Source organism: Carassius carassius, chromosome 18, assembly GCF_963082965.1.
Source record: "Carassius carassius chromosome 18, fCarCar2.1, whole genome shotgun sequence".
Classification (NCBI taxonomy): Eukaryota; Metazoa; Chordata; class Actinopteri; order Cypriniformes; family Cyprinidae; genus Carassius; species Carassius carassius.
In genome coordinates this window covers 29,794,407-29,812,172 of record NC_081772.1, presented here as the reverse complement: position 1 = coordinate 29,812,172, position 17,766 = coordinate 29,794,407, and the positions used below count along the sequence as shown (strand labels likewise).

Below are 17,766 nucleotides of genomic sequence, written 5' to 3'. Positions count from 1 at the left end.
TGATCCCCTGCAAAATGTTTGTACTATTTTCATTGCTTCCCTTACACTCAACAGATCTTGCAGCAATAGCGTAGTATCATCAGCGTATTGAAATATTTTATTCTCTCCTCCCTCTATGCCTATTCCTTTTATTCTCCCTTCCTGTTCTACCATTAACCCAGAGTTCGAACCTGCGCAGGGAGACCCCAATGGATTTCAAGTCCATCGCCTTAACCTCTCGGCCACGGCTACGCCTAATGTTAGGTAGTACACATAATGGGTTCGTGGAAAAAAAACCCATTCATTTAAATTGCCATATACCGCATAATGGTTCGAAGGGATTGTACTGTCAATTTGGATCCATTTTCTTCTTTAGAAAACTGGCCAACGGGACGAGTCGGCTTACCCCCCTTTTCCGTAGGGAATCCGCAGTAAACCAAGTATTGACACCTCTAGGGGGTGATGTTGACCACCGGGAGAGCCCCCCCACCACCACCCCCACCTCCCACGAACCCTATAAAGGTCCTTTTGCCATCGTTCTGCTGGCCGTTGGGGGTATTCGCTCCCAGGACCCTATTATTTGGCCTTTCTCCTATTAAACGAATGGCCGGGGTAGTTCTAGGGTGGGCTTCGCATCCCAGCGGGCCGCGTTTTGTCCACCCGCCATATGGGCCCGCTTAGCGGACCCCCGTGACCACGCTCCCTATAAAGGTCCTTTTGCCATCGTTCTGCTGGCCATTGGGGGTATTCGCTCCCAGGACCCTATTATTTGGCCTTTCTCCCATTAAACGAATGGCCGGGGCTGTTCTAGGGTGGGCTTCGCATCCCAGCGAGCTGCGTTTTGTCCACCCGCCATATGGGTCCGCTGTGCAGACCCCCGTGACCACGAACCCATTATTTGTCCATTTAACCATTATCATCATTTCGGGGTCGCCGACGCAAGTCACTCCGATCGGTCCGCGGTCTCGGTGAGGTCACTGGGGGGGCCCCACGGACCCCACTGTGAAATTTGGGACCCCTGGGACGTTTCTAAAAAAATCCCACCTGCCATTTATTCCCATGCTTTCGGCCTAGCGGATTCGTGGACACGACTCCCAAGGGTCCGATCGGGCCGAATTTTGGATATGTGTCTCGAGGGCATCCCCTCGACCGGGCACAGAAGTCTGGTGGCCCTACGACCTTCTTTAGGGGTCAAACGGTCACAGAAGGGACCCCACGTCCACAAAAGCGGTACGCGTTTTGATGGGAGGTGGGACGTCCACAGTTCGGAGACGATAGGTTGTAGGGCCCCCAGATTTGAGATTCTGGCTTCTCAGGGACCCCTCAACAAGGGCCCCGAAACACGTAGTCGTAGGACCCATGGAAAAAAAGGGCATCGCGCTAGGTCCTCACGCTTTTGACAGCACGTTCTAGGGGCCCTCACGAGCAACCGATCCAAATTTCGGGCCCCTAGGACGTTTCTAAAAAATCCCTCCTGCCATTTACTTGAATGTGTTCGGCCTAGCGGTTTCGTGGACACGGCTCGCCGGGGTCCGATCGGGCCGAATTTTGGATATGTGTCTCATGGGGGCCACCTCGACCGGGCATAGAAGTCTGGTGACCCCTACGACCTTATTTAGGGATCAAAGGGTCAAAAAAGGGAGCGCTTGTCCACCAAACCGGTACGCGTTTACATTGGAGATGGGACATCCGCCCTTCGGAGACGATGGGTCGTAGGGCCCCGAGATTCGAGATTCTCGCATGTCAGAGGCCCCTCTCCCATGTCCCCAAAGCACGAAGCTGTAGGACCTTGAAAAAATAATTCCCATCCGGCACCCTGAAATCTCTCAAAAGGCTCTGATCATGTAAGAGTCAGAGAGGGCTGAGGGAGAGATTTTGTGCAGGAGGCTCCGAATTATCCCCTCGCCTTAGGGCCCCGCTCTTTCGGCAGCTCAATCGGGGCGGCCCCTGGACCCACCGATCCGAATTTCGGGCCCCTGGGTCTTTTCTAAAAAAGTCCCACCTGCCACATACTTGAATGGGTTCGGCCTAGCGGATTCGTGGACACAACTCGCGAGGGCCCCAGGGCCCCGCGCTTTCGGAAGCTCACTCGGGGCGGCCCCTTGACCCACCGATCCGAATTTTGGGCCCCTGGGTCTTTTCTGAAAAAGTCCCACCTGCCAATTACTTGAATGTGTTCGGCCTAGCGGTTTCGTGGACACGGCTCGCCGGGGTCTGATCGTGCCGAATTTGGTATGATTGCCTCATGGGGACCCCCTTGACCGGGCAGAGAAGTTTGGTGGCCCTACGACCTTCCTTAGGGGTCAAAAGGTCAAAAACGGAAGGGCTTGTCCACCAAACCGGTACATGTTTACATTGGAGGTGGGATATCCGCCCTTCGGAGACGATAGGTCGTAGGGCCCCCAGATTCGAGATTCGAGCATCTCAGGGGCCCCTCTCCCATGTCCCCGAAGCACGAAGCTGTTGGACCTTGAAAAAAAATGCCCGCCCGGCACCCTCAAATCTCTCAAAATGCTCTCATCATGTAAGAGTCAGAGAGGGCTGAGGGAGAGATTTTGTGCAGGAGGCTCCGAATTTTTCCCTCGCCTGAGGGTCCCGCGCTTTCGTCAGCTCACTCGCGGCGGCCCCTGGACCCACCGATCCGAATTTCGGGCCTCTGGGATGTTTCTAAAAAAGTCCCACCTGCCATATATTTGGATGGGGTTCAAATAAATTGCGGGTGGACATGCACCACATGTGGTTTTCTATGCATAATTCTACAGTATTATGGGACAAAACTTACAAAAATGGGTTCCTCGGAGCTTGCAGAGTACAGCAGATGAGACTTCAACCACGAAATCGCTAAAATTGATCCGTCAACGGAACCATTAGGAAGGGCGTGCTGAATAAATGGCAAATGGGAGGTTTTTTTAAAAAAAATGTCCATGTACAATTTATTCAGCGGGACCTCCGTAGTGCTCTGGTGGACATAAATTTTTATGCATATTTTACATTATTATTGGATAAAACTTACAAGAATTGATTCCTCTGGGTGTCCTGAGTACAGTAAAGGTCTTTTCATTAACAATAACACACATTTGAAATAAATAAAGTTAAATACAGTTGCTATTTAATGAAAAGTGAGATGCGCACCACATGTGGTGCACATGTGTGCCAAAATTCAACGCTCATTTTTATGCAAATTCTACAGTATTATGGGTTAAAACTTACAAAAATTGATTCCTCTGAGTGCCCTGAGTACAGTACAACTGTTTTCTCTCGGCCTCATAAAAAAACTTTTCTTCCGACTTCCACCCCCCTTGAGCTGCCTTCTCTAGCCGGGGAGGGTGCACCCTGGCCGGCATGGATGAGTAGGTGCGAGGGGGGTGGATGGTACTATTTTTTTGCTAATATCTCCGCGAAGCGGTGGACCCCGGGGCTGAAATTCAGGGGATCCCTAGAGGGTCGAGGGGCCTACCGTATGCGACCACCCTCTAGTTCCTGGGTGGTCCGGTTCCTGAGTTATCCCGGTTCAAATCCCACATTTTGGCGGTTATCATAATGGCGGTTATCAAGCCTCTTATTAAGAAACCAAAACTAGATCCTAGTGTACTGGCAAATTATAGGCCTATTTCAAATCTTCCATTTATGTCTAAAATTTTAGAAAAAGTTGTGTCTGCTCAATTGAGCACCTTCCTGCATAAAAATGATCTGTATGAAGAATTTCAGTCAGGTTTTAGGCCCCACCATAGCACAGAAACTGCACTTGTTAAAATTACAAATGACCTGCTTCTTGCGTCAGATCAAGGCTGCATCTCATTTCTAGTCTTACTTGATCTTAGTGCTGCGTTCGACACCATAGATCTTACATACTCATAGATCGATTACAAAACTATACAGGTATTCAAGGGCAGGCTCTAAGATGGTTTAGATCCTACCTGTCCGATCGCTACCATTTTGTTTACTTAAATGGGGTGTCATCTCATTTATCATCAGTAAAATATGGAGTGCCACAAGGATCCGTCCTAGGTCCCCTTCTATTTTCAATATACATGTTGCCCCTTGGTAATATTATTAGAAAATATGGAATTAGCTTCCACTGTTATGCTGATGATACTCAGCTATATATTTCAACGAGACCAGATGAAACTTCCCAATTATCTAAGCTAACAGAGTGTGTTAAAAATGTAAAAGATTGGATGACAAATAATTTTCTCCAATTAAATTCGGATAAGACAGAGATATTAATTATTGGACCAAAAAACACCACACAGAATCTTGTAGATTACAATCTGCAACTAGACGGATGTACTGTTACTTCCTCTACAGTCAGAAATCTGGGTGTTATATTGGACAGCAATTTGTCTTTTGAAAATCATATTTCCAATGTTACAAAAACCGCATTCTTCCATCTTAGAAACATTGCCAAGCTACGAAACATGTTATCTGTTTCTGATGCAGAAAAGCTAGTTCATGCTTTCATGACCTCTAGACTGGACTATTGTAATGGACTTCTAGGTGGTTGTCCTGCTTCGTCAATAAACAAGCTACAGGTCGTCCAAAATGCAGCAGCTAGAGTCCTTACCAGGTCAAGAAAATATGATCATATTACCCCTATTTTACAGTCTCTGCACTGGCTACCTATTAAGTTCCGTATCAGTTACAAATTATCATTACTTACCCATAAGGCCCTAAATGGTTTAGCTCCTGCGTACCTAACTAGCCTTCTACCACGCTACAACCCATCACGCACCCTAAGGTCACAAAACGCTGGACTTTTGGTAGTTCCTAGGATAGCAAAGTCCACTAAAGGAGGTAGAGCTTTTTCACATTTGGCTCCCAAACTCTGGAATAGCCTTCCTGATAATGTTCGGGGTTCAGACACACTCTCTCTGTTTAAATCTAGATTAAAAACGCATCTCTTTCGCCAAGCATTCGAATAATGTATCTCTTAAATTGTGAGTGTAGTTGCATCTGCATTTTTATTCTTTAGCTTGGGTTAAACTAATTTTACTTTGTTGGATCAGCAGCTATGCTAATGATGTCTCTATTTTGTTTCTATGTTTTGCCACGGGATTTACATCCCGTGGTAACTAGGATTTACACAAGCTCCAGTCTGGATCCAGAACACCTGAGAAGAGACGATGCTGACCCTCAGAGGACCCCAGATGATGCTAACCTTGAATCAACAAACAGAACTAACAAATATTGCTACATGTGTAACTGCATCCTATAAATTACTATTAATTAATAATATTGATAGTTCATCATCTAGCTGACTACGTCTTGTATTATTATTATTATTATTTTTATTTTTCTAAAATCCTGTCAAACGTGCACAAACTACTAGCTACTACTAAATATTGTAGAAACATAATTTTCTGTAAAGTTGCTTTGTAACGATTTGTATTGTAAAAAGCGCTATACAAATAAACTTGAATTGAATTGAATTGAATTGAACATTTTGGGGGGCCGTAACTTTGACCCCCGGGGTCATAGGGACATGGGGCAGGTGTCATCGGATAGAGGGCCACCTGGTCTGACCTTGACCCGAGTTTGGTGCAGTTTGGCCCCGTTTTGCGGAGTTACAGCTTGGCAAAGTCTGTGACATTTTGGTTAACCAAAATCCAACATTTTTTATATGCATATTTCTACAGTATAATGGGATAAAACTTACAAAAATGGATTCCTCTGAGTGCCCTGGGTACAGTACAAGTGTTTTCTCTAGGCCTCATAAAAAATTTTTTCTTCCGACTTCCACCCCCTTCGAGCTGCCTTCTCTAGCCGGGGAGGGTGCACCCTGGCCGGTATGGATGAGTAGGTGCGAGGGGGGTGGATGGTACTATTTTTTTGCTAATATCTCCGCGATGCGTTGGACCCCGCGGCTGAAATTCGGGGGATCCCAAGAGGGTCGTGGACACGACGTGGACACGACTCCCAAGGGTCCGATCGGGCCGAATTTTGGATATGTGTCTCGAGGGGATCCCCTCGACCGGGCACTGAAGTCTGGTGGCCCTACCACCTTCTTTAGGGGTCAAACGGTCACAGAAGGGACCCCACGTACACAAAAGCGTTACGCGTTTTGATGGGAGGTGGGACGTCCACAGTTCGGAGACGATAGGCCGGAGGGCCCCCAGATTTTAGATTCTGGCATCTCAGGGGCCCCTCACCCAGGGCCCCGAAGCACATAGTCGTAGGACTAAAGGGAAAAAAGTGCATCGCACTAGGGCCCCGCGCTTTTGACTGCACGATCCAGGGGCCCCAAAGAGCCACCGTTCCGAATTTCGGGCCCCTGGGACTTTTCTAAAAAAATCCCACCTGCCATTTATTTGAATGTGTTCAGCATAGCGGGTTCGTGGACACTGATTGCAAGGGCTCTTGGGCCCCGGGCCTTCATAAGCTTACTGGGGGAAGCCCCAGGAGCCACCGTTCCAAGTTTTGGGCCCCAGGGATGTCTCAGAAAAAAATGTCCGAACGAGGCTCTTTTCTAACGCTAATGGTCAAATGGACAAATATTGGGTCCGTGGGACCCGGAGGTGGGGTCCGCAAATGTTCCGCATGTGATCTGTGGTCATTCCGTGAACATAATGGTCAAATGGACAAATAGTGGGTTCGTGGGAACCAGGGTGGGGGTCCACAAGTGGTCCGCAGATGATCCGCAGTCATTGTGTGAACATAATGGTCAAATGGACAAATATTGGGTTCGTGGGACCCAGGGTGGGGGTCCGCAAGTGGTCCGCAGATGATCCGCAGTCATTGTGTGAACATAATGGTCAAATGGACAAATAGTGGGTTCGTGGGACCCAGGGTGGGGGTCCGCAAGTGGTCCGCAGATGATCCGCAGTCATTGTGTGAATATAATGGTCAAATGGACAAATAGTGGGTTTGTGGGACCCAGGGTGGGGGTCCGCAAGTGGTCCGCAGATGATCCGCAGTCATTGTGTAAATATAATGGTCAAATGGACAAATACTAGGTTCGTGGGACCCAGGGTGGGGGTCCGCAAGGGGTCCGCAGATGATCCGCAGTCATTGTGTGAATATAATGGTCAAATGGACAAATAATGGGTTCGTGGGACCCGGGTTGGGGGTCCGACGGGGGTCCGCACTGGTTCTGTGGTCATTCTGTAACTTTAAAGGTCAAATGGACAAATATTGGTTTCGTGGGCAAAAAAATCGTCCATCCCCCATTCGGGTAAATGCCACTGTTTTAAACCTGAGGTGTACTGCTCCGTGCGCCACCCTGTGGAGAAGTGCTGAATGGCATTTAGGGGCCTCAAATTTGGGTAAGCTTCCGCGAGGCCCCTCGGGGGTCCAGATCCTCCCGCGCCGGTCAGGGGTCTCCCGTGGGCCAGCGCAGTCGGCAGACATCGACACCGCATCCTGCAAAAATTTTTTGGGGTCAGCGCGCAGGTCCCCTTAACCCACGTACACGAGCCCTCAAACTTATACCTGAATGGACGCTCCAAAAAAAAAAAAGGGCTGACCATAAGAATCAGGTGTGCCGAACAAGCCAACCAATTTCTGCTCAGTTTGTGTCCAACACTGCTGCCCTACTTGCAACCAACCCAGCTCAGTCAGCAAGCAGAGATTGCAAGCTAGCCCTGCAAGCGGGTAAAACAGCGATCCCACTGGGGACTGACAGCACTGCACAATTGGGAAGTCTGTCTTATTCTTCTCACTCTTTGAGCACTCTTTCCTAAAGGGCTGACCATCAGAATCAGGTGTGCCGATTAAGGGAGGTGCACTGATACCCTGGAGCAGGAAGGAACACCGCTCCAGTACAGATTCAGAAGAAGAGATGGACCGTAGTGACAGCAGGGTGACTCAGCCAAAAGCAGACAGACCTTCACCCAAACAGGGACTTGAACCCTGGACCCTCAGATTAAAAGTCTGATGCTCTACCGACTGAGCTACCCGGGCTCTTGTGGAGCACTGGCTTCTCACCTTTTATAAAGCAGCAGTTTTACAACAAGCTGCCCAGAAGAGACGCAGGTGTCACGAGGATGAAAGCTAGAAGCAGTTATGGCACAGAGAGCGAAGGACCATAGAAGGCACAATTACCGTCACAGAAAGCTAAAGCAATACTGCAAAGCCCTCCCGTAGTCGGCAGGGTTCGAACCTGCGCGGGGAGACCCCAATGGATTTCAAGTCCATCGCCTTAACCTCTCGGCCACGACTACGCCTAATCTTAGAAAGCAAGCCCCCTTGTCTGGTGGCGCCCTGCACAGGCCAAGCTTCAGAAACAAAATCACGCAGAAAGATGAGGTGGTAAAAAAATTTTCAACCTTCCCGTATACTCAACGGCAAAGGGTTGCCGTGACCCTGATTCGAACCGGGGTTGCTGCGGCCACAACGCAAAGTATTAACCACTATACGATCACGCCGTGCCACTGGCTCACCCAAGAGAACCCCTGGAGCCCGGATACAAGAAGCAGCAGTGGCGTGTTTGTCAATCGAAAAGGGACTGGACATTTTGCAAATAAGTGCGAGGACCATGAAAAATGCATGGATGCTTTGTCTCATGGCCTTCAGCAAACAGTTTAGTCGGCAGGATTTGAACTTGCGAGGGGAGACCCCAATGGATTTCTAGTCCATCGCCTTAACCACTCGGCCACGACTACGGGAGTAGACCAATTTCTGCTCAGTTTGTGTCCAACACTGCTGCCTGACCTACTTGCAACCAACCCAGCTCAGTCAGCAAGCGGAGATTGCAAGCTAGCCCTGCAAGCGGGTAAAACAGCGATCCCACTGAGGAGAAATCAGGCTGCCATGTCTCATCCTATGTAATGGGGTTTTTCAGTACTGGCCCTGGGGACCGACAGCACTGCACAATTGGGAAGTCTGTCTAGAGTTTGAATACACCTTCTGGTGCTACTTGGACACGTCATCAGTGAAAAACCCGAGGTCATAGGGTGTTTCGGGTCTTTAATCTTCATACACCCTCACCCGGGCGACCCAGCCGGGGGTGATCAGTCCCCGGCTTGTGTCCAAGTGGCATGTTGCTCCACGGATCCCCCCTACGGATCTACAGCCACCGAGAAGCCCTTTCTGTGGCCTCTAAGATGTTTGCGGTGGCTTTTTTCAATTGCAGTCCTTTCACTCCAAGGAGTTTGAGGGTTCGCAGCAGTGAGTGGCCAGCGAAGCCTCGGCACCCGACCTCGACTGGCTCGCAGCGAGTTTTCCAGCCATTGTTCCGGCACTTCGAGCTGAGCCCTGCGTAGTTAGCCCTCTTGCGCTCGTGGGCCTCTTCAATATGGTCTTCCCAGGGGACAGTTAGTTCCAGGATAACCACTTGCTTGGTAGACTCAGATGTTAGCACCATGTCTGGGCGGAGAGAAGTGGCTGTGATGTTGCCTGGGAACTTAAGCTGCCTTCCAAGGTCAACCTGAAGCTGCCAATCACGAGCAGTGGAGAGGAGCCCCCCCGTAGAGCTAGGCCGGTGGAATTGTTCCTTCTGCCCAGCTCTAATGAAGGTGATTGTCTGTTTGGGGGCTACCTGGGTCTTGCTGAGCTGGATCGCTGTGCAGATGCAGTCCGCCAAAGCCTTTAGCACCTGGTCGTGGCACCAGCGGTACCGCCCTTCCCCTAGCGCTCTTTAAAATCTTATGTCTTATTTTACTCACTCTGTGAGCACTCTTTCCTAAAGGGCTGACCATCAGAATCAGGTTTGCCGAACAAGGGAGACGCACTGATCCCCGGGAGCAGGAAGGAACATCGCTCTAGTACAGAGTCAGCAGAAGAGATGGACCGTAGTGATAGCAAGCTGAGGCCTACAAAAAGAAGACTGACCTTCGCCCAAACAGGGACTTGAATTAAGTAGACCACCTTCTGCCATGTTGTGTGTAACACTGCTGCCTGACCTACTTGCAACCTAGCAAGCCGAGATTGTAAGCTAGCCCTTGAAGTGGCTAAAACAGCAGTCCCACTGAGGAGAAATCAGGCTGCCATGTCTCATCCTTTGTAATGGGGTTTTTCAGTACTGGCCCTGGGGACCGACAGCACTGCACAAATGGGAGGTCTTTCTTATTCTACTCACTCCGTGAGCACTCTTTCCTAAAGGGCTGACCATCAGAATCATGTGTGCCGAACAAGGGAGATGCACTGATCCCCGGGAGAAGGAAGGAACATCGCTCTAATACAGAGTCAGCAGAAGAGATGGACCCGTAGTGATAGCAAGCTGAGCCCTCCAAAAAGTAGACTGACCTTCGCCCAAACAGGGACTTGAATTAAGCAGACTACCTTCTGCCCTGTTGTGTGTCACATTGCTGCCTGACCTACTTGCAACCTAGCAAGCCGAGATTGTAAGCTAGCACTGGAAGCGGGTAAAACAGCAGTCCCACTGAGGAGAATTCAGGCTGCCATGTCTCATCCTATGTAATGGGGTTTTTCAGTACTGGCCCTGGGGACCGACAGCACTGCACAATTGGGAATTCCGTCTTATTCTACTCACTCTGTGAGCACTCTTTCCTAAAGGGCTGATCATCAGAATCAGGTGTGCCGTACAAGGGAGATGCACTGATCCCCGGGAGCAGGAAGGAACATCGCTCTAGTACAGAGTCAGCAGAAGAGATGGACCGTAGTGATAGCAAGCTGAGGCCTACAAAAAGAAGACTGACCTTTGCCCAAACAGGGACTTAAATTAAGCAGACCACCTTCTGCCATGTTGTGTGTAACACTGCTGCCTGACCTACTTGCAACCTAGCAAGCGGAGATTGTAAGCTAGCCCTGGAAGCAGCTAAAACAGCAGTCCCACTGAGGAGAAATCAGGCTGCCATGTCTAATCCTATGTAATGGGGTTTTTCAGTACTGGCCCTGGGGACCGACAGCACTGCACAAATGGGAGGTCTTTCTTATTCTACTCACTCCGTGAGCACTCTTTCCTAAAGGGCTGACCATCAGAATCATGTGTGCCAAACAAGGGAGATGCACTGATCCCCGGGAGAAGGAAGGAACATCGCTCTAATACAGAGTCAGCAGAAGAGATGGACCCGTAGTGATAGCAAGCTGAGCCCTCCAAAATGTAGACTGACCTTCGCCCAAACAGGGACTTGAATTAAGCAGACTACCTTCTGCCCTGTTGTGTGTCACATTGCTGCCTGACCTACTTGCAACCTAGCAAGCCGAGATTGTAAGCTAGCACTGGAAGCGGGTAAAACAGCAGTCCCACTGAGGAGAAATCAGGCTGCCATGTCTCATCCTATGTAATGGGGTTTTTCAGTGCTGGGCCTGGGGACCGACAGCACTGCACACTCTGTGAGCCCGCTTTCCTAACGAGCTGACCATCAGAATCAGGTGTGCCAAACGAGGGAGGTGCACTGATACCCTGGAGCAGGAAGGAACACCGCTCCAGTACAGATTCAGAAGAAGAGATGGACCGTAGTGATAGCAAGGTGACTCCGCCAAAAGCAGACAGACCTTCGCCCGAACAGGGACTTGAACCCTGGACCCTCAGATTAAAAGTCTGATGCTCTACCGAATGAGCTATCCGGGCTCTTATGGAGCACTGGCTTCTCCCCTTTTATAAAGCAGCAGTTTTACAACAAGCTGCCTAGAAGAGACGCAGGTGTCACGAGGATGAAAGCTAGAAGCAGTTATGGCACAGAGAGCGAAGGACCATAGAAGGCACAATTACCGTCACAGAAAGCTAAAGCAATACTGCAAATCCCTCCCGTAGTCGGCAGAGTTCGAACCTGCGCGGGGAGACCCCAATGGATTTCAAGTCCATCGCCTTAACCTCTCGGCCACGACAACGCCTAATGTTAGATAGCAAGCGCCCTTGTCTGGTGGCGCCCTGCAAAGCCCAAGCTTCAGAAACAAAATCACGCAGAAAGATGAGGTGGTAAAAAATTTTCAACCTTCCCGTATACTCAACGGCAAAGGGTTGCCGTGACCCGGATTCAAACCGGGGTTGCTGCGGCCACAATGCAGAGTACTAACCACTATACAATCATGGCGAGCCACTGGCTCACCCAAGACAACCCCTGGAGCCCGGATACAAGAAGGAGCAGCGGCGTGTTTGTCCATCGAAGAGGGACTGGACATTTCGCAAATAAGTGCGAGGACCGTGAAAAATGCATGGATGCTTTGCCTCATGGCCTTCAGCAAACAGCGTAGTCGGCAGGATTCGAACCTGCGCGGGGAGACCGCAATGGATTTCTAGTCCATCGCCTTAACCACTCGGCCACAACTACGGGAGTAGACAAATTTCTGCTCAGTTTGTGTCCAACACTGCTGCCTGACCTACTTGCAACCAACCCAGCTCAGTCAGCAAGCGGAGATTGCAAGCTAGCCCTGCAAGCGGGTAAAACAGCGGTCCCACTGAGGAGAAATCAGGCTGCCATGTCTCATCCTATGTAATGGGGTTTTTCAGGACTGGCCCTGGGGACCGACAGCACTGCACAATTGGGAAGTCTGTCTTATTCTACTCACTCTGTGAGCACTCTTTCCTAAAGGGCTGACCATCAGAATCAGGTTTGCCGACTAAGGGAGATGCACTGATCCCCGGGAGCAGGAAGGAACATCGCTCTAGTACAGAGTCAGCAGAAGAGATGGACCTGTAGTGTTAGCAAGCTGAGCCCTCCAAAAAGTAGACTGACCTTCGCCCAAACAGGGACTTGAATTAAGCAGACTACCTTCTGCCCTGTTGTGTCACATTGCTGCCTGACCTACTTGCAACCTAGCAAGCGGAGATTGCAAGCTAGCCCTGTAAGCGGGTAAAACAGCAGTCCCACTGAGGAGAAATCAGGCTGCCATGTCTCATCCTATGTAATGGGGTTTTTCAGTGATGGGCCTGCGGACCGACAGCACTGCACAATTCGGAGGTCTGTCTTATTCTACTCACTCTGTGAGCCCGCTTTCCTAACAAGCTGACCATCAGAATCAGGTGTGCCAAACAAGGGAGGTGCACTGATACCCTGGAGCAGGAAGGAACACCGCTCCAGTACAGATTCAGAAGAAGAGATGGACCGTAGTGATAGCAAGGTGACTCCGCCAAAAGCAGACAGACCTTCGCCCGAACAGGGACTTGAACCCTGGACTCTCAGATTAAAAGTCTGATGCTCTACCTACTGAGCTATCTGGGCTCTTGTGGAGCACTGTCTTCTCACATTTTATAAAGCAGCAGTTTTACAACAAGCTGCCTAGAAGAGACCCAGGTGTCACGAGGATGAAAGCTAGAAGCAGTTATGGCACAGAGAGCGAAGGACCATAGAAGGCACAATTACCGTCACAGAAAGCTAAAGCAGTACTACAAATCCCTCCCATAGTCGGCAGAGTTTGAACCTGCGCGGGGAGACCCCAATGGATTTCAAGTCCATCACCTTTACCTCTCGGCCACGACTACGCCTATTGTTAGAAAGCAAGCGCCCTTGTCTGGTGGCGCCCTGCACAGGCCAAGCTTCAGAAACAAAATCACGCAGAAAGATGAGGTGGTAAAAAATTTTCAACCTTCCCGTATACTCAACGGCAAAGGGTTGCCGTGACCCAGATTTGAATGAGGGTTGCTGCGGCCACAACACAGAGTACTAACCACTATACGATCACGGCGTGCCACTGGCTCTCCCAAGACAACCCCTGGAGCCCGGATACAAGAAGCAGCAGCGGCGTGTTTGTCCATGGAAGAGGGACTGGACATTTTGCAAATAAGTGCGAGGACCGTGAAAAATGCATGGATGCTTTGCCTCATGGCCTTCAGCGTAGTCGGCAGGATTCGAACCTGCGCGGGGGGACCCCAATGGATTTCTAGTCCATCACCTTAACCACTCAGCAACGACTATGGTAGTAAACCAATTTCTGCTCAGTTTGTGTCCAACACTGCTGTCTGACCTACTTGCAACCAACCCAGCTCAGTCAGCAAGCGGAGATTGCAAGCTAGCCCTGCAAGCGGGTAAAACAGCGGTCCCACTGAGGAGAAATCAGGCTGCCATGTCTCATCCTATGTAATGGGGTTTTTCAGTACTGGCCCTGGGGACCGACAGCACTGCACAATTGGGAAGTCTGTCTTATTCTACTCACTCTGTAAGCACTCTTTCCTAAAGGGCTGACGATCAGAATCAGGTGTGCCGAACAAGGGAGATGCACTGATCCCCGGCAGCAGGAAGGAACATCGCTCTAGTACAGAGTCAGCAGAAGAGATGGACCGTAGTGATAGCAAGCTGAGGCCTACAAAAAGAAGACTGAACTTCACCCAAACAGGGACTTGAATTAAGCAGACCACCTTCTGCCATGTTGTGTGTAACACTGCTGCCTGACCTACTTGCAACCTAGCAGGCCGAGATTGTAAGCTAGCCCTGGAAGCGGGTAAAACAGCAGTCCCACTGAGGAGAAATCAGGGTGCCATGTCTCATCCTATGTAATGGGGTTTTTCAGTACTGGCCCTGGGGACCGACAGCACTGCACAATTGGGAAGTCCGTCTTATTCTACGTACTCTGTGAGCACTCTTTCCTAAAGGGCTGATCATCAGAATCAGGTGTGCCGAACAAGGGAGATGCACTGATCCCCGGGAGCAGGAAGGAACATCGCTCTAGTACAGAGTCAGCAGAAGAGATGGACCGTAGTGATAGCAAGCTGAGGCCTACAAAAAGAAGACTGACCTTTGCCCAAACAGGGACTTGAATTAAGCAGACTACCTTCTGCCATGTTGTGTGTAACACTGCTGCCTGACCTACTTGCAACCTAGCAAGCGGAGATTGTAAGCTAGCCCTGGAAGCGGGTAAAACAGCAGTCCAACTGAGGAGAAATCAGGCTGCCATGTCTCATCCTATGTAATGGGGTTTTTCAGTACTGGCCCTGGGGACCGACAGCACTGCACAAATGGGAGGTCTGTCTTATTCTACTCACTCCGTGAGCACTCTTTCCTAAAGGGCTGACCGTCAGAATCATGTGTGCCGAACAAGGAAGATGCACTGACCCCCTGGAGAAGGAAGGAACATCGCTCTAAGAGAAATCAGGCTGCCATGTCTCATCCTATGTAATGACGTTTTTCAGTGCTGGGCCTGGGGACCGACAGCACTGCACAATTCGGAGGTCTGTCTTATTCTACTTACTCTGTGAGCGCGCTTTCCTAACGAGCTGACCATCAGAATCAGGTGTGCAAAACAAGGGAGGTGCACTGATACCCTGGAGCAGGAAGGAACACCGCTCCGGTACAGATTCAGAAGAAGAGATGGACCGTAGTGATAGCAAGGTGACTCCGCCAAAAGTAGACAGACCTTCACCCGAACAGGGACTTGAACCCTGGACCCTCAGATTAAAAGTCTGATGCTCTACCGACTGAGCTATCCGGGCTCTTGTGGAAAAACTGGCTTCTCACCTTTTATAAAGCAGCAGTATTACAACAAGCTGCCCAGAAGAGAAGCAGGTGTCACGAGGATGAAAGCTAGAAGCAGTTATGGCACAGAGAGCGAAGGACCATAGAAGGCACAATTACCGTCACAGAAAGCTAAAGCAATACTGCAAATCCCTCCCGTAGTCGGCAGAGTTCGAACCTGCGCGGGGAGACCCCAATGGATTTCAAGTCCATCGCCTTAACCTCTCGGCCACGACAACGCCTAATGTTAGATAGCAAGCGCCCTTGTCTGGTGGCGCCCTGCAAAGCCCAAGCTTCAGAAACAAAATCACGCAGAAAGATGAGGTGGTAAAAAATTTTCAACCTTCCCGTATACTCAACGGCAAAGGGTTGCCGTGACCTGGATTCAAACCTGGGTTGCTGCGGCCACAATGCAGAGTACTAACCACTATACAATCACGGCGTGCCACTGGCTCACCCAAGACAACCCCTGGAGCCCAGATACAAGAAGGAGCAGCGGCGTGTTTGTCCATCGAAGAGGGACTGGACATTTCGCAAATAAGTGCGAGGACCGTGAAAAATGCATGGATGCTTTGCCTCATGGCCTTCAGCAAACAGCGTAGTCGGCAGGATTCGAACCTGCGCGGGGAGACCGCAATGGATTTCTAGTCCATCGCCTTAACCACTCGGCCACGACTACGGGAGTAGACAAATTTCTGCTCAGTTTGTGTCCAACACTGCTGCCTGACCTACTTGCAACCAACCCAGCTCAGTCAGCAAGCGGAGATTGCAAGCTAGCCCTGCAAGCGGGTAAAACAGCGGTCCCACTGAGGAGAAATCAGGCTGCCATGTCTCATCCTATGTAATGGGGTTTTTCAGGACTGGCCCTGGGGACCGACAGCACTGCACAAATGGGAGGTCTGTCTTATTCTACTCACTCTGTGAGCACTCTTTCCTAAAGGGCTGACCATCAGAATCAGGTTTGCCGACTAAGGGAGATGCACTGATCCCCGGGAGCAGGAAGGAACATCGCTCTAGTACAGAGTCAGCAGAAGAGATGGACCCGTAGTGTTAGCAAGCTGAGCCCTCCAAAAAGTAGACTGACCTTCGCCCAAACAGGGACTTGAATTAAGCAGACTACCTTCTGCCCTGTTGTGTCACATTGCTGCCTGACCTACTTGCAACCTAGCAAGCGGAGATTGCAAGCTAGCCCTGCAAGCGGGTAAAACAGCGGTCCCACTGAGGAGAAATCAGGCTGCCATGTCTCATCCTATGTAATGGGGTTTTTCAGTGATGGGCCTGCGGACCGACAGCACTGCACAAATCGGAGGTCTGTCTTATTCTACTCACTCTGTGAGCGCGCTTTCCTAACAAGCTGACCATCAGAATCAGGTGTGCCAAACAAGGGAGGTGCACTGATTCCCTGGAGCAGGAAGGAACACCGCTCCAGTACAGATTCAGAAGAAGAGATGGACCGTAGTGATAGCAAGGTGACTCCGCCAAAAGCAGACAGACCTTCGCCCGAACAGGGACTTGAACCCTGGACCCTCAGATTAAAAGTCTGATGCTCTACCTACTGAGCTATCTGGGCTCTTGTGGAGCACTGTCTTCTCACATTTTATAAAGCAGCAGTTTTACAACAAGCTGCCTAGAAGAGACCCAGGTGTCACGAGGATGAAAGCTAGAAGCAGTTATGGCACAGAGAGCGAAGGACCATAGAAGGCACAATTACCGTCACAGAAAGCTAAAGCAGTACTACAAATCCCTCCCGTAGTCGGCAGAGTTCGAACCTGCGCGGGGAGACCCCAATGGATTTCAAGTCCATCACCTTTACCTCTCGGCCACGACTACGCCTAATGTTAGAAAGCAAGCGCCCTTGTCTGGTGGCGCCCTGCACAGGCCAAGCTTCAGAAACAAAATCACGCAGAAAGATGAGGTGGTAAAAAATTTTCAACCTTCCCGTATACTCAACGGCAAAGGGTTGCCATGACCCGGATTCGAACCGGGGTTGCTGCGGCCACAACGCAGAGTATTAACCAATATACGATCACGATGTGCCACTGGCTCACACAAGAAAATCCCTGGAGCCCGGATATAAGAAGCAGCAGCGTCGTGTTTGTCCATCGAAGAGTAATAAGTGCGAGGACCGTGAAAAATGCATGGATGCTTTGCCTCATGGCCTTCAGCAAACAGCGTAGTCAGCAGGATTCGAACCTGCGCGGGAAGACCCCAATGGATTTCAAGTCCATCACCTTAACCACTCGTCCACAACTACGGGAGTAGACCAATTTCTGCTCAGTTTGTGTCCAACACTGCTGCCTGACCTACTTGCAACCAACCCAGCTCAGTCAGCAAGCGGAGATTGCAAGCTAGCCCTGCAAGCGGGTAAAACAGCGGTCCCACTGAGGAGAAATCAGGCTGCCATGTCTCATCCTATGTAATGGGGTTTTTCAGTACTGGCCCTGGGGACCGACAACACTGCACAATTGGGAAGTCTGTCTTATTCTACTCACTCTGTGAT

General features: G+C 50.2%; 10 non-coding genes across 10 annotated transcripts; all 10 read right to left on the bottom strand.

Annotated features, from left to right (window-relative positions):
* Positions 1 to 7,805: 7,805 nt before the first annotated feature.
* trnak-uuu (transfer RNA lysine (anticodon UUU)) lies at positions 7,806 to 7,878 on the bottom strand. Its single transcript has one exon. It is a non-coding gene; the product is annotated as a tRNA-Lys (tRNA).
* Positions 7,879 to 8,056: 178 nt separating this feature from the next.
* On the bottom strand, positions 8,057 to 8,138 carry trnas-uga (transfer RNA serine (anticodon UGA)). Its single transcript has one exon. It is a non-coding gene; the product is annotated as a tRNA-Ser (tRNA).
* Positions 8,139 to 11,376: 3,238 nt separating this feature from the next.
* Positions 11,377 to 11,449, bottom strand: trnak-uuu (transfer RNA lysine (anticodon UUU)). The gene has a single exon. It is a non-coding gene; the product is annotated as a tRNA-Lys (tRNA).
* Positions 11,450 to 11,627: 178 nt separating this feature from the next.
* Positions 11,628 to 11,709, bottom strand: trnas-uga (transfer RNA serine (anticodon UGA)). The gene has a single exon. It is a non-coding gene; the product is annotated as a tRNA-Ser (tRNA).
* A 358-nt stretch (positions 11,710 to 12,067) lies between these two features.
* trnas-aga (transfer RNA serine (anticodon AGA)) lies at positions 12,068 to 12,149 on the bottom strand. The gene has a single exon. It is a non-coding gene; the product is annotated as a tRNA-Ser (tRNA).
* A 3,022-nt stretch (positions 12,150 to 15,171) lies between these two features.
* On the bottom strand, positions 15,172 to 15,244 carry trnak-uuu (transfer RNA lysine (anticodon UUU)). The gene has a single exon. It is a non-coding gene; the product is annotated as a tRNA-Lys (tRNA).
* Positions 15,245 to 15,423: 179 nt separating this feature from the next.
* trnas-uga (transfer RNA serine (anticodon UGA)) lies at positions 15,424 to 15,505 on the bottom strand. Its single transcript has one exon. It is a non-coding gene; the product is annotated as a tRNA-Ser (tRNA).
* Positions 15,506 to 15,863: 358 nt separating this feature from the next.
* Positions 15,864 to 15,945, bottom strand: trnas-aga (transfer RNA serine (anticodon AGA)). The gene has a single exon. It is a non-coding gene; the product is annotated as a tRNA-Ser (tRNA).
* Positions 15,946 to 16,763: 818 nt separating this feature from the next.
* Positions 16,764 to 16,836, bottom strand: trnak-uuu (transfer RNA lysine (anticodon UUU)). Its single transcript has one exon. It is a non-coding gene; the product is annotated as a tRNA-Lys (tRNA).
* A 178-nt stretch (positions 16,837 to 17,014) lies between these two features.
* On the bottom strand, positions 17,015 to 17,096 carry trnas-uga (transfer RNA serine (anticodon UGA)). The gene has a single exon. It is a non-coding gene; the product is annotated as a tRNA-Ser (tRNA).
* Between the last annotated feature and the right edge of the window lie 670 nt (positions 17,097 to 17,766).